Source organism: Ixodes scapularis, unplaced genomic scaffold (assembly GCF_016920785.2).
Source record: "Ixodes scapularis isolate PalLabHiFi unplaced genomic scaffold, ASM1692078v2 PGA_scaffold13__105_contigs__length_92229423, whole genome shotgun sequence".
Lineage (NCBI taxonomy): Eukaryota > Metazoa > Arthropoda > Arachnida > Ixodida > Ixodidae > Ixodes > Ixodes scapularis.
In genome coordinates, this window is record NW_024609839.1 from 49,495,970 (window position 1) to 49,509,411 (window position 13,442).

The 13,442-nt window shown below is 47.1% G+C and overlaps 1 protein-coding gene and 1 non-coding gene across 2 annotated transcripts in view; one reads left to right on the forward strand and one right to left on the reverse strand.

Moving 5' to 3' along the window:
• Nucleotides 1-13,442, forward strand: part of LOC120842316 (corticotropin-releasing factor receptor 1-like) — a 177,943-nt gene that overhangs the window by 43,767 nt on the left and 120,734 nt on the right. The window lies entirely within an intron of this gene.
• On the reverse strand, nucleotides 5,931-6,003 carry Trnas-gga. The gene has a single exon. It is a non-coding gene; the product is annotated as a tRNA-Ser (tRNA).

The following is a 13,442-nucleotide window of genomic DNA, read 5'->3' on the forward strand; positions in this document are numbered from 1 at the left end:
CCCGTGGTACCGAACGCGCGCAGCATGTAACGACATCGTGACGTTGTTGGTCCTTGCCAGCTCCTGCCTTACAACTGGTCAGAGCCGCCAAAAATTTTTTTTGTCGAAATAAAAGAATGTAAGTGGCGCGAACTGTTTTATATATTTATGAAGTTGTTTTTGTTTAGTATTTTAGATCAGAAACGAAACAAAGGCAGTTTATAACGTACGAAAACAAGAAATGATCCGTCTACATACCTGCCACCAAGCGTGGGAAAAGCTGGCGTATACTAAAAAAGGGTACTGAGATCAGGCGCCGACGCGGGTGCCACGCATTGCTGTAAAGCGGCGAGCGTAGAAATATCCTGGCTGTACGCGGCGGCTCTGCGGTCGTATGGGCCGGAGGATCGGACCGGTTCCGAGCGTTCCAAAGGCCTTCGGCGAGCAGGTTTTGCTTGCGGTTTGGCCGTTTGGCGGTTTGGCAGCGGGAAGTGGCTCCCGTTCTGAACTAATATTTACCCAGTGTATGCTGTCGTTTGTGGCCAATGAAGTGTCATGCCGAATTAGTGTTTAATCGCGCAGCAAATGCAATGCGAGCCGCTCTGGCAGCCCGCTTCATCCAGCCTGTCCGGTACATGCTTTAGTGCGCCCTCTCGAGCCGTTGACACGGAGTGCGGCAGCCGTGAGTGCTCGTTGAGCTTACTATCCCTCCTTATAGTTTACGGCCACCCAAGCCAGGACCAGGGACGTCATGAAGAAGGTTGGTAAGGGCTGTCGCGGGAACAAGGGGGAACAGGGGGAACAGGGGGAGCAAGGGGGACGAAGGACAAACAAATCTCCAAACACAGCTAGGTGACCGGTGAGCGACCGGTCGCCTATAGCTGTGTCCAGCCCGCTTGCACCTTATCAATAACTACATTATCATCACACCTGTAGCGTTTTTTTTTTCGTTTTTTTTTTTTTGTGGTCGACCAGAAACTTGGTTTTGTGTATGTTTCGAAATCCGTTTGTCGCTCCCCATCGACAAGTTTACGAACGCTTCCCTAGAAGCGTTTCGAGCACAGTGCTTCGTCTGTCCGCACCAACCGGTGTTCGGAGTGCCAGTGCTGATTGGTCGTGTCTGAGGGCCAGACTCGTCTGAGCGACCTGCGCCGTCTCGCCCCTGGGCTTCGCCGCCAGATGAGAACGTTGACCTTTACGGAAAACTCCGAAAGAGCAGCAGGCTGAAGTCACTAAGAGGACGGGCGAGGCAAAGGGAGGGGTCTTTTTCTGCCGCCTGAGATACAGGAACCACTCTCTGTCGGCGGCCTAGTCCGCGGCTCGTGTTGTTAAAGTCTTCGTGCGTTCGTCTCATCATGTTTTGTTTATTTCATTCGAAGATGTACAGTATTTAATATATTAACTTTAAAACAAGTTGTCCCGTCTTACCCGCTCACTTCCGCCAAGGCTCGACGGAAGCATCGTCCTCCCGACAATCAAAGGGTCAAAGGAAGGAGAACATCATGCATTATCTAGAATGTTACTGAGATACATTCAAATGAGCTTCCTTCCAACCAGAACAAACATTCCTTTACTCCAAATTGTTATAACTGTTTTTGTTTATTTAAACTGCATCGGCGGAGATATGTAAAGCTTCAGCGAAATTAGGTGGTATCAAAAACAACAAAAGCATCGTTGTAAACAAGATAGAGAGGTCGAAAGTTTCACGTGTCGCCAAAATAATCAGCCTCTTTTGTTGGCGGACAAACTTTTTGTTTGTGAATAAGGCGGAATCGAATACAACACCTAGCCATCATAGGAGGTATCATTAGACTGATAATATTTCGGTTGTAGGCGTTGAGTTAAGCGGCGCGTCGTTCAGAAATGGCCGAGACCACCTGATCCGCCGTAGGCTCGTCGTAAAGCCCATCGAACGCATCGCTTTTTTTATTATTGCGCTTTTATATCGCGGAAGATTGTATGGCAGACGTACGACATAATGCGCCAAACAAACTGACCGGAAACAAAGATTCGCGAGAGCCCGACCGGGACTAATGGACAGGAGTAGGCTGCAAGAAAATTGCCTATCTGCGGGATTCGTTTTTTGTGTACCGCTATCTCCCCGTAAGTACCAGTCGGTTCTAGTAATCGCCGAGACTGGGGATTGAGTTTGGCCACATTGGCGTCTCCTTTTTTTTTTCTTTTCTTTTTCTATTTCCGGTAAATTGCTTTGCCGCAACTGTCTAGGTCACGACAAGTCGAGAAATTCACTTTGTAACTTGATGACACTATTTGATTTTGCTGTAAATTTTGACACGGCATATTTTTCTTTATATACTATGAATTTTGTGATATTTTCCAAGGTTGCTATTCTTTACTGCGCCTGTTGTAACATCAAACTTTTTTTTACGCTTTTGTATACTTATTATCCCAAGAAAACGAAACAAGATTGGCACATACTTCAGACGGTGCATGAAATTCTTCTTTCAAGATTTGATCGAGAGAGAAAAAAAGGGCGGGGGGATTCGACCTGGATGTGAAACGTGTGCGTTTTGATAGGTAACAAATAGCTGTTCTGAATTGTGTATAAAACTAGCTTAATTCACCTTATAAAGAAAAAAAAAACAATTAAATTTGTTTAGTGTGGCTCTTGAGGTGAGAGCGAATATAGATTAACAGAAAATTTTCTTGCTGGACTAAACAAGGAGCAAAAGTATTTATTATGATTGGATTTTTGAAGTGGATCTTTCAGATCCAAAGCGTCATAGCGAATCGACACAGACGTAAAACGTCAACCCCATTGTTCTGTGAGAACGGAACGACCGTTACGAGGATTTACACGCCTTAGTGAGCATATAATGGGGAAAAATGCCGGACGTGGATCCTTATGTTTACGCATTTTGTTTCCTCCTTCGCCTCGAAGTTCTTATTGGCGAATGCCGCACGCTCATTGTCCGCAAAGCAATGCGGAGGCAAGTTCGTCTGCTTGTTGCACAGGGGTTGCGAGGATCTCAGAACGCCAAGCTTTCCTTGGCTGATTGAAAAAAAAAAATAATAATAATAGCGGGTAGACCTCGAAGCATCTAGCATTGAGGTCTGCCCACTATCCTTTCAATCAAAGGCAATCGGAGCTCGGCGTCCTTCTGACGTCACCACAACTCCTACGCAAGAAGCAGACGAACTTTCTCTCTGCATAGTAAGACGCTTCGGTCCCGCACCGTCTACGTTCCTTAAGTCGTCGGGGAATTTATAGCTAGCTTGTTAAAACCACCAATTCGTTGACGAATCCTTGGGTTTCCGTTCAGCAACGTTAGCAGGTTAGCTCAGTTACGAAACTGACCATACACGTTGCTTCAACGAGCAGTATAGCCCCCGTCTACCCTCACGGTCCACCTCCTGTCGTTCGAAGTGCCACCGTTTTGAGGACAGCTGCATCAGTACCTGCCGTTTGTTTTATAGACGCTTTCAGGCAGCTGTGCATGGGCGCCGCCATAACCGACCTTCAGTTTTTGTTTCCTCTTATTCCGTTCGATCCACTTCATCATTACCACAGCAGGACAGGTAATTGCCATTTCAGACTCTACCGTGTCCTTCTCCCCAGCATAGGCCCTTGTGGAGACTCGTCAACGCCCGCTTCAGTCGCTCGACATTTCGGTAAGACAAGAGAAGGTCGGCTATGGCGGCTGAATTTGGCGCGCGCTGAAAGCGTCTATAAAACACAAATGTTTTGACGCACGCCATCCAGATGGCGTTTCACTGAAGTCCGTGCAACGCGCAGCTTTGAAACGAAAATCTAAATGGCGCTTCAAACGACGGGAGGAGGACTGAAATGAGTGAGGAGGGTGCGCTCCTCCCCGGAAGTTCCATAACTGATATAACCTATAGTCAGTCGGTGACAGGCCAAGAACGAAGTGGAAGCTCCTCCCACTCCCCCTTCCACGTTAGTAGGGCGAACGCTGGAGAGGAGGCGACCTCCTCTACACCGTTCGCTCCGCTGAAGTGGAAAGAGGTGGGAGTAGCTTCCACTTCGTTCTTGGCCTGTCACCGACTACAGTAACGTCGACGTTCACCCAGTTGTCTGGTGCACAGCACGTGCAATGAGCAGTGCCACTCCAGCAGTTTGACTCTTGGCGTACGAGTCGGCGAGATCGCCAATCGCCGCGATTGGCCAACGTCGCGGTGTGATTGGACGGTGCCAAAGTCAATCGCAGCCACTCGCGGCGATTGGCGATATCGCCGACTTTCTTTCTTGTCCAACTCAGAGCACCGGGTGCGTGACTGTGATTGCCATTGACCAAACGAGTCAATGTAACCTTTTGATTATAATTCAATTAAACGCAAAGGTGCAAGCGAGCTCGACAAGACTGGCGAACATAATCCCTGGAGAAGGGGAACGAGAGGGACAAAGGACAAACAGAAATCTCCAAATACAGCTAGGTGACTGGTGCGCGACCGAAAAAATCCGCCTGGTCCGGGTATCGAACCCGGGACCTCTCCATTTCCAGTGGAGCGTTTTACCAACTGAGCTAACCAGGGGTCAGACGTCAGTAGAGCAAACGGGTTTTATCAGCTGCCACCAGTCTAACACCAACAAGGGTGAAGCTCGCAATTTAAGGTTATGGTTATAATGCAATTAAATGCAACGGTGCAAGCGAGCTGGACATGGATGACGAAAATAATCCCTGGAGAAGGGGAACGAGAGGGACAAAGGACAAACAGAAATCTCCAAATACAGCTAGGTGACTGGTGCGCGACCGAAAAAATCCGCCTGGTCCGGGTATCGAACCCGGGACCTCTCCATTTCCGGTGGAGCGTTTTACCAACTGAGCTAACCAGGGGTTAGACGTCAGTAGAGCAAACGGGTTTTATCAGCTGCCACCAGTCTAACACCAACAAGGGTGAAGCTCGCAATTTAAGGTTATGGTTATAATGCAATTAAATGCAAAGGTGCAAGCGAGCTGGACATGGATGACGAAAATAATCCCTGGAGAAGGGGAACGAGAGGGACAAAGGACAAACAGAAATCTCCAAATACAGCTAGGTGACTGGTGCGCGACCGAAAAAATCCGCCTGGTCCGGGTATCGAACCCGGGACCTCTCCATTTCCAGTGGAGCGTTTTACCAACTGAGCTAACCAGGGGTTAGACGTCAGTAGAGCAAACGGGTTTTATCAGCTGCCACCAGTCTAACACCAACAAGGGTGAAGCTCGCAATTTAAGGTTATGGTTATAATGCAATTAAATGCAACGGTGCAAGCGAGCTGGACATGGATGACGAAAATAATCCCTGGAGAAGGGGAACGAGAGGGACAAAGGACAAACAGAAATCTCCAAATACAGCTAGGTGACTGGTGCGCGACCGAAAAAATCCGCCTGGTCCGGGTATCGAACCCGGGACCTCTCCATTTCCAGTGGAGCGTTTTACCAACTGAGCTAACCAGGGGTTAGACGTCAGTAGAGCAAACGGGTTTTATCAGCTGCCACCAGTCTAACACCAACAAGGGTGAAGCTCGCAATTTAAGGTTATGGTTATAATGCAATCAAATGCAACGGTGCAAGCGAGCTGGACATGGATGACGAAAATAATCCCTGGAGAAGGGGAACGAGAGGGACAAAGGACAAACAGAAATCTCCAAACACAGCTAGGTGACTGGTGCGCGACCGAAAAAATCCGCCTGGTCCGGGTATCGAACCCGGGACCTCTCCATTTCCAGTGGAGCGTTTTACCAACTGAGCTAACCAGGGGTTAGACGTCAGTAGAGCAAAGGGTTTTATCAGCTGCCACCAGTCTAACACCAACAAGGGTGAAGCTCGCAATTTAAGGTTATGGTTATAATGCAATTAAATGCAACGGTGCAAGCGAGCTGGACATGGATGACGAAAATAATCCCTGGAGAAGGGGAACGAGAGGGACAAAGGACAAACAGAAATCTCCAAATACCACTAGGTGACTGGTGCGCGACCGAAAAAATCCGCCTGGTCCGGGTATCGAACCCGGGACCTCTCCATTTCCAGTGAAGCGCTCTCCCAACTGAGCTAACCAGGGATTAGACGTCAGTAGAGCAAACAGGTTTTAACAGCTGTCATCAGTCTAACACCAACAAGGATGACAGGCTTGCATATTAAGGTTATGATTATGCAATTAAATGCAAAGGTGCAAGCGAGCTGGGCAAGAATGACGGAAATAATCCCTGGAGAAGGGTCGCGCACCAGTCACCTAGCTGTGTTTGGAGATTTGGGTTTGTCTTTCGTACCTCTTGTTTCCCTTCTCCAGGGGTTATTTCCGTCAATGAAACCTCACTTGATATCTTATTCTGGCCAGAGCGGAAGTCTCCAAGTAAGCTACTGCTCACACATTTCAGTCATTGTTGGTGCTTAAAATAACCTTTTCCAGTTATGTGCAGCTTAATCTAAAATCGCATGAAACGTTTTTCCGTCCTCCGGAAATGTTAAAACAGTTGGAAACAAAGCAAAGGGTGTCACGCGATCGAGCTTTCCGTTACAGTAACTAAAACTCGGGAAGTCGCATTGTTTGAATCGTAACTATCGCCGATTGCACCCGCTCAGCCCTAAGTCCCGCAGCTGCTGGGCCCAAAACAAAGGCGGACTGACCAGATCTGACCACGAATCAGAAATGCGACCACCGGCAGGCCATGACATGCATGACTTATTGCCTCGTTAGCTACTCGAAGAGTAAAACCGGCTCGGTTATTTTAATGAACCCTCTAGTTTAATGACAGTAAAGGAATTACGTCGTATTCACTATATTTAAACAGCAGAAAGTTATACCAAACACTTTTTTAGGTGCCTACGGGACCCTCCTCCCAGAATACAAAAAAAAAAAAAGAAGGAAAGGTTAACAACGAAGATGCGCGGAAACACGCGTGACGGCGGCAGTGGTACCGTCTTCGCGTCCTCGACCCCGTCAACCGCACCGCACCCTGTCGGCGAGAGGAGCAGGGTAAAGAGAAAGGCGTCGCCAAATAAACAGCTCCACCAGGGGTTGCTTATGGCGCGGCCGTCGTTCTGTCTTATGCAAATGGGGAGAGTTTCCTGTATTCCCCTGGTACAATATTTGGTTATGCTCCTGTCAGACTGGCGATTTGATGTCACTTCCGTCGAATGACGTTTGGGCCATCGGCCAATCAGCGCGCGGTACTCCGGGTGCTGCGCATTCCGATCGATTCCACGCGGGACAAAGCGCGAGCCGATTCGTCCATCACGCAGATGTCGTTCGATGAAACTGACATTAACTTTCCCGTGTGACAGTGGTATAATAGTTGGCCCCAATCGGCTTTTTGCGTGGATCAAATATTTAGCCCGTGCTGTGCGAGCCCCTAGCCTGGGGTCTTTAACATGCGCAACACGCAATAGTGGTTGCACAAACACACATGGCGGTACGATGCTCGTACAGATCGAAACGGGCGGTGGTGGTGATTGAACACAGGACGCTTGGGTTCTGCAGCGCGAGCTGTTTCACTCCGATTCGAACAAGAACAGTCTGCTGCTTATGGAATGGCCCCATATCTTGCGCACATCCGCATAAATCATTTTATGAATCTTCAAATGTAAATTAAACCTAGGGGCCGAAAACGTGTTTCTAAAGAAAAAGATATAAAAGAAGAACATGTTCAGTGTACGCTTTGTTTTTATTATCCCAATTATATTAAAATTATATTAGTCCCATACGTCTTTGTCCTTTGGGTAACCTAACATAAAAAAATAAAAAATATAGTTTCTAGGCTTCCACATGTAATAGAATTTTTCCTGGCGTTTTATATTATGTTGCTTAATCAGAACTCGTAACACATACACTGAAAAAGAAATGCGCGACTCAAGGCAGTGTGATGGGATTCCTTCTTGGTATACTACTTCTCAATTTCTTGTTTGTGCCCATACCATCGTAAAACATCGGTAGCCGGTTAATTGCTTCCGGTTTCGGTTCCGGTTACAATAATCCTCAAATGAAAATAAAGCTTTCATTTTGGTTATGGTTTCAGAAAGTTTTCAGTCTTTGACGACTTAGCGTCAGGCTTCGGTTCCGGTTGGTGCCTCTGTTCTTGAAAGAGAAGACAGCGACCTCTTTACTTTTCCCCAAAGAACCCCCACCAGCTGAGTTGTTGCAGTAACTGCAACAACTCAGCTGAGGAAACCGCCACAGAAGCTTGCTTTGAAAAAGTGGCTTCCGTCTGAACTCGAGAACCGACCTAGACGCGATCGCAACGCCGCCATTCTCCCGCAGCGGCCACTCCGGGAACTACACGGCTGCATCTACGGGTTCAGTCGAGTCGCGCGAGGGCGCCGGAGGCGCCATCTCGCAGTGCCATCTAACAGTTCTATACAAAGCAACTTTCATGCTCTGACCAGCAGTTATAGGGCGGTGCAGGTTCTATCTAGCTCGGTCTCGGTGGACGCCAGCGGTCCGTGTTTGAAGGCTGAGTTTCCCGACAGAGTGTTTTAGTAACGTTGGGATCCACTTTTGTCTTCATACTTTTTTTATCACACTCGCGTCCCCTGCATTCTTTCAGATTCAATTTAAGTAAGATATGACTTTGATTGAAGCCATACCTGACTTTTATTTAAAGGGAAGGTGGAGAGGTTCTGGAAAAATACAAGTTAGAAGTGAATTTTAGAGTATTTTTGTCCCGTGAATCTGAACATCACGTTTGTTTTCCCCGAAGATCTAACTAAACCCGAGAGAACACGAAAAACCTCCGACCGGTCGTTACCTCATAAAAGGATCTTTCGGCCGCCAAGCGCCTGTCGCTCGTGTGGGCAGCACGTGCAATTGCAAGCATGCCAGGTATATTCCCCCGCACTAAATCCAGTCACGACGTCGTTTTCAGACCTCTTGGAAAATATTAAGATTGTGCGTGCATAGATTTGATCCGCGCTGAAGATGCGCGACTGTGGAGATTCCGAAAACTCCTTTTATGACGTAAAGCTCCGGGAAGGAGGGGCTTCAGCGGTACTTCGCCAATGATTTTCTGCAACCTCCCTGCACAAAAAGAAAAAAAAAGAAAAAAAAAAGAAATCTCGATATCATGATTCTGGAGGCAAAATGAAGATGATTTAAGCGCTTTTATTCAAAAAAAAAGCAGTTTCAGATTCCCTTTAAGTCAAAGCATGATGAAAAACTGCGAGACTAACCCCCCCCCCCCCCCCTTTACCCTTCTTCTTCTACAGGGAATAGTAACGACATCCTTTAGGGAGCGCCACTCGCGATATTGGGACATCATAAGGGCGGGAAAGTGTGAATGAACGAAAATTGTAAGGCAATCGTGTTGCATAAGTGAAACCTTCTAACGCAGGAGACGTTTAGCGATGCTCTAACGGCGCTCACCGTCCGATAGTTTAACGCGCACTCCGTGTACGTACACTTCATAGGTATGCGAGTTTCGCGTATGCGTGGGGGCAAAATTCGCAGTCCGAATTAGTCGTTAGGGCTCAGCTCAACCCCGTGCCGTTGCTTCCAGTAGCCTGGAAATGCACCGTGATTCGAGTACGGCCTCGTCGGGGTAGAAACATAGCAGGCTGTGCCGATGCGCAATCAGTGTCGCGCGATGTAAATTTCCTGCTAAATTCGGCGGGGAAGATAAATTGTTGTATAGGTCACGTGACATCAGGTCACGTGACGTCAATTAGACCAATAAATTTAGAGGGGAAACTGATTTTGTCTATAGGTCACGTCCTGTGGAGTCACGTGACACATCATTTTCCACTCTGCATTTAGCGGGAAAACTGAATTGGCGTTCTGGTTACGCGATGTCAGTTTTCCCGCTAAATTTAGCGGGAAAACTGAATTGGCGTTGAGGTCGCGTGACGTCAACTTTCCCGCTAAGTCCAGGGGTAGAACCTGAAGTCACGTTACGTCACAGACCACGGGTTCACGGAATCCGGCTTCACTTAATCTGGCTTTACAAAGTTCGGAGCAACTAGCCAAAGAACGCTTCGCGTTAAGAAAAGAGGAAAAAAAAAGAAATAGACATGAAGGTGTGACTGGTAGCAGCGGAGGATGAGGATTCAGATGAAGAAAGAGGACTTCCTATAAAAATAGAGAGAAAAAAAAGGGCCAATGGTTATATAAAAGGGCCAATAGACGCCAATCAATCAGCGACGAAAGTACAGCGTCCCGGTGTCCATGGTTGTTGCGTGCCTCTGCTACCGGCTAAAACAATCACGCGCAGAAAAAAAAAATTCCCGATCAATTTTTTGTGTTTGATTTGTTCAGCCCCTGATAGCAAACGCTGAAGGACGACGGGCGCCATGACGATCCACTTCCGACGCTACATGGTTGCCAACATCTGATTTTGTACAACGTGCGAAGGAATAAATAAATGAAAAGGTAAAGGATCTCCCATTCGCTAAGCCAAAGATCCTTCGTTTTTTTTTTTTAATGCGTGTGTGAATGTGTGTGTGTGTGGGGGGGGGGGGGGGGGGGCGAAATCTGATATTTCCCGATATTTACACCCGAACACGTTTCTTTGGAATGGGGATCAACTCGTACTTTTTTTCCCCAAATTTAAAGTTTTGGGTGTTACGACTTCCCATATTACTCTGCTCAGAAATTTTTTTTTTTCTTAGAAAGGAAAAATTGGTGGGAGCGTGTCCGCTAGCTCCAGATCTCGGAAGCAAACCTCTAGATTCTGCTTGGCTTCAGTGAACAGCAGTCACATAGATCGAGCCCCAAAAATGTCGCTTGTATGTCTATTCGAAAGTATATCCTAGGCCCTTTTCTTTCTGTTTCAACCAGCACACACACACATACACACACACACACACACACACAAACACACACACACACACACACAAAAACGAGGAAAAGAAAGAAAATGATGAAGAACTAATCTCGAAACCTAGTTAAAAAAAAAAAAAACAGTAGTTATTTTGTTTTTACAGAACGTACGTAATATTGTTGCGCAATGCAAATGTACGTATCAGCTCTCAATTCAGATATGTTCAAAGACCGGACAGGACTGTGGTGGTCATGGTGGTAAGGACAACGATGATGCACGTGCTTCCTTTATGTAACGACACAACGACAAGCATTATGTAAGAAACGAGTCTTATGAGAACTGAAAAAGATCGAGTGAGTTTTTATATCAGGTGTCAATGCTATCTTGCATAATATAATGACTCGATTAAAAAATCCAAATATAAAAACTGATCAATGATCTTTACTGCTATTTATACTTATATATTTAGAAGTATAACCTAAGACAACCCGAATTACGAAATAAGCGCTTGGAAAACCCGATTTCTCCCCCATTGCCAGCTTGGAACAAAGCGGCCACTTTTTACCAACGATTTCTGAAAAATCGAAAACCCAAGAACGAAAAATCATATGCCATTTTTGAATGCCGGAAAGAAGGCGTAGAGCAGAATATATTTTATGGTCGTTTCCTATGAGAAAATTGTCATAAACGAGCGTCGGGAACGAACGTCACGAACTAGCGTCATGAACGGACGTCATGAACGAGCGTCACGCTGGGATTGTTACGCGACGTTAAAATTATATATAAAGCTTAAAACGAACACGTGTGTTTTGTGCGAAACGCATTCTGTGCAATATGGTCTATATATCGGCGTGATCGAGTTTGTATAATTTTTATTTATATTTTTCGAGCAAGGTTTGGGGGGGGGGGGGGGGGTGGAAGGGGGGGGGGGGAGGTGTGTTTGCAATTAAAACTTCTGCGCATAACAGGTTAGCCATCCTGTTGATCGCCTCGGAGGTTTCGGAGGCCAATTAACGAACCCAGATGGGAACAGCATGCTTCACCGCACCCTATTAGTAAAGTCAACTTTGCCTGCCTTTCCGAAGCCACTCCTGAAAGAGTGTTTTCTTTTTTTGTGTGTGTGTTTGTTTTGTGCGCTGTTTGTTCGGGCGTATCGAGTTTAATTCAAACAGTGTTCTGTTTGATCCCCTGCAAGCCGCGTTGCTAGGAGGAGGCAAACGTCGAAAAGAAAATTACGTTTCTGCGTTTTCATTAGCGGGTCGCTGTTGGTATTCCTCGCACACGGCACAAAGTCGGCTGTTTCTTTCTTGGCGGAGCTCTAGAAAATATCTCCCCGACGATGATCAAAACTTTTAACTTCTTTTGATGATAAGTTGTGAAAGTAGTGGTAGTATTATTGCACACAATTCGACACCGTTAGCGAGAAAAAAACCGTTCGCCAGTACTCGGTATTTTCACCTTAAAACTGAACGACTACCATAATATTTACTAGTCTATCGGAAAGCCCTTGTTTAGGGTGGTAAATTTAACCCGTAAAGTTTCTTGCTTATCACTACTTCCGCGGAGTAAAAATGCGGAAAAGCGGCTATGTCGTATTCGCGCTAACAGCGTCGCGCACTGTTCGCTGCGTTATTGCTCTTGCACTAGAGGGAAAAAAATAGCATAGATTTAAGGGTTATAAAAAAGTTACTAGGAAATGTGGCATAAACCTAAAACTGACATCGTCTGCTTAATGTAGTAGTATTCCGCGAACGTGACATCTTGTGCTGAATCTGGCTGGCGTAGTGACGTCATCGGATAAATATTGCGGGCTTACGTGAAAGTGACATGATCCGCTAAACTTAGGGGGCTTGGATAAAAGTGCCGTCACCCGCTACATTCAGCGGCCTTGCGCGAAATTGACGCTATCAGGTAAATCTAGCGGGTTAGCATGCCTCTTAACTTAGCTCGTGGTTTCCACATGAAGTGACCAATGTTGTCACGTGAGTTATGACGACTTTATAACTGAAACCTAGCCTCCTCTGTACTCACAAAGCCTGGCAGTTCGACGGCGGGGCCATAGAGTGCCCTAGGGTGCCTACATGTTTCCGCTCCGCTTTAGGGTGGCACCAACTTCTTGTTACGTCCCTTCCCAGATCCTCTCCCACCGCCATTTTTCCCACTTCCTATTTCGCTAAACGTAAACAACGTTGAGTTCCTGTAGTCTCGACACACCGGCAACACTGTGAGGCCACTTCCGTTTCCGTTCATAAAAGGAGTCGGAGGCTCAGCGGGATGGCGGTCGTCGTGGCTGTCGCTCTCTTTATTCGGGTGTTTCACATTTTGAAGTTGCGAGCAGGAAGTGTGCGTTGCCTTTATCGAAACGCGAGTTCCCGCGACAAAATGGAACGCAACAGACCGGCATTGAACGCCGGAACCTCGCCGTCGAAACGAGAGTGGTGAGCGCTCCCTAGCCCTAACGAGGATTAGCGGCGTAGTCCGAGCACACGACCGGCGAGTGTGACAAAATGGTCGACGAAAACAGCGGAGGCTGTCATGGTAACGAGGTAAGCAACACTGGTTTGTCGGCAACAAGTATCACCATCGTTGTCGCCACCCTAAACAGCGGAGCGGCGGAAACAGGCACCCTATAGAGTGCCCGGTCGCAGATCTGGAGCGCGAGGATCTGGCAGCACAAACCATCAAAGAGCCATTTCTCGGGAACCTGGACGTCAGCGCACAGCTTTTGCAGCGGCGAGGACCTGACACA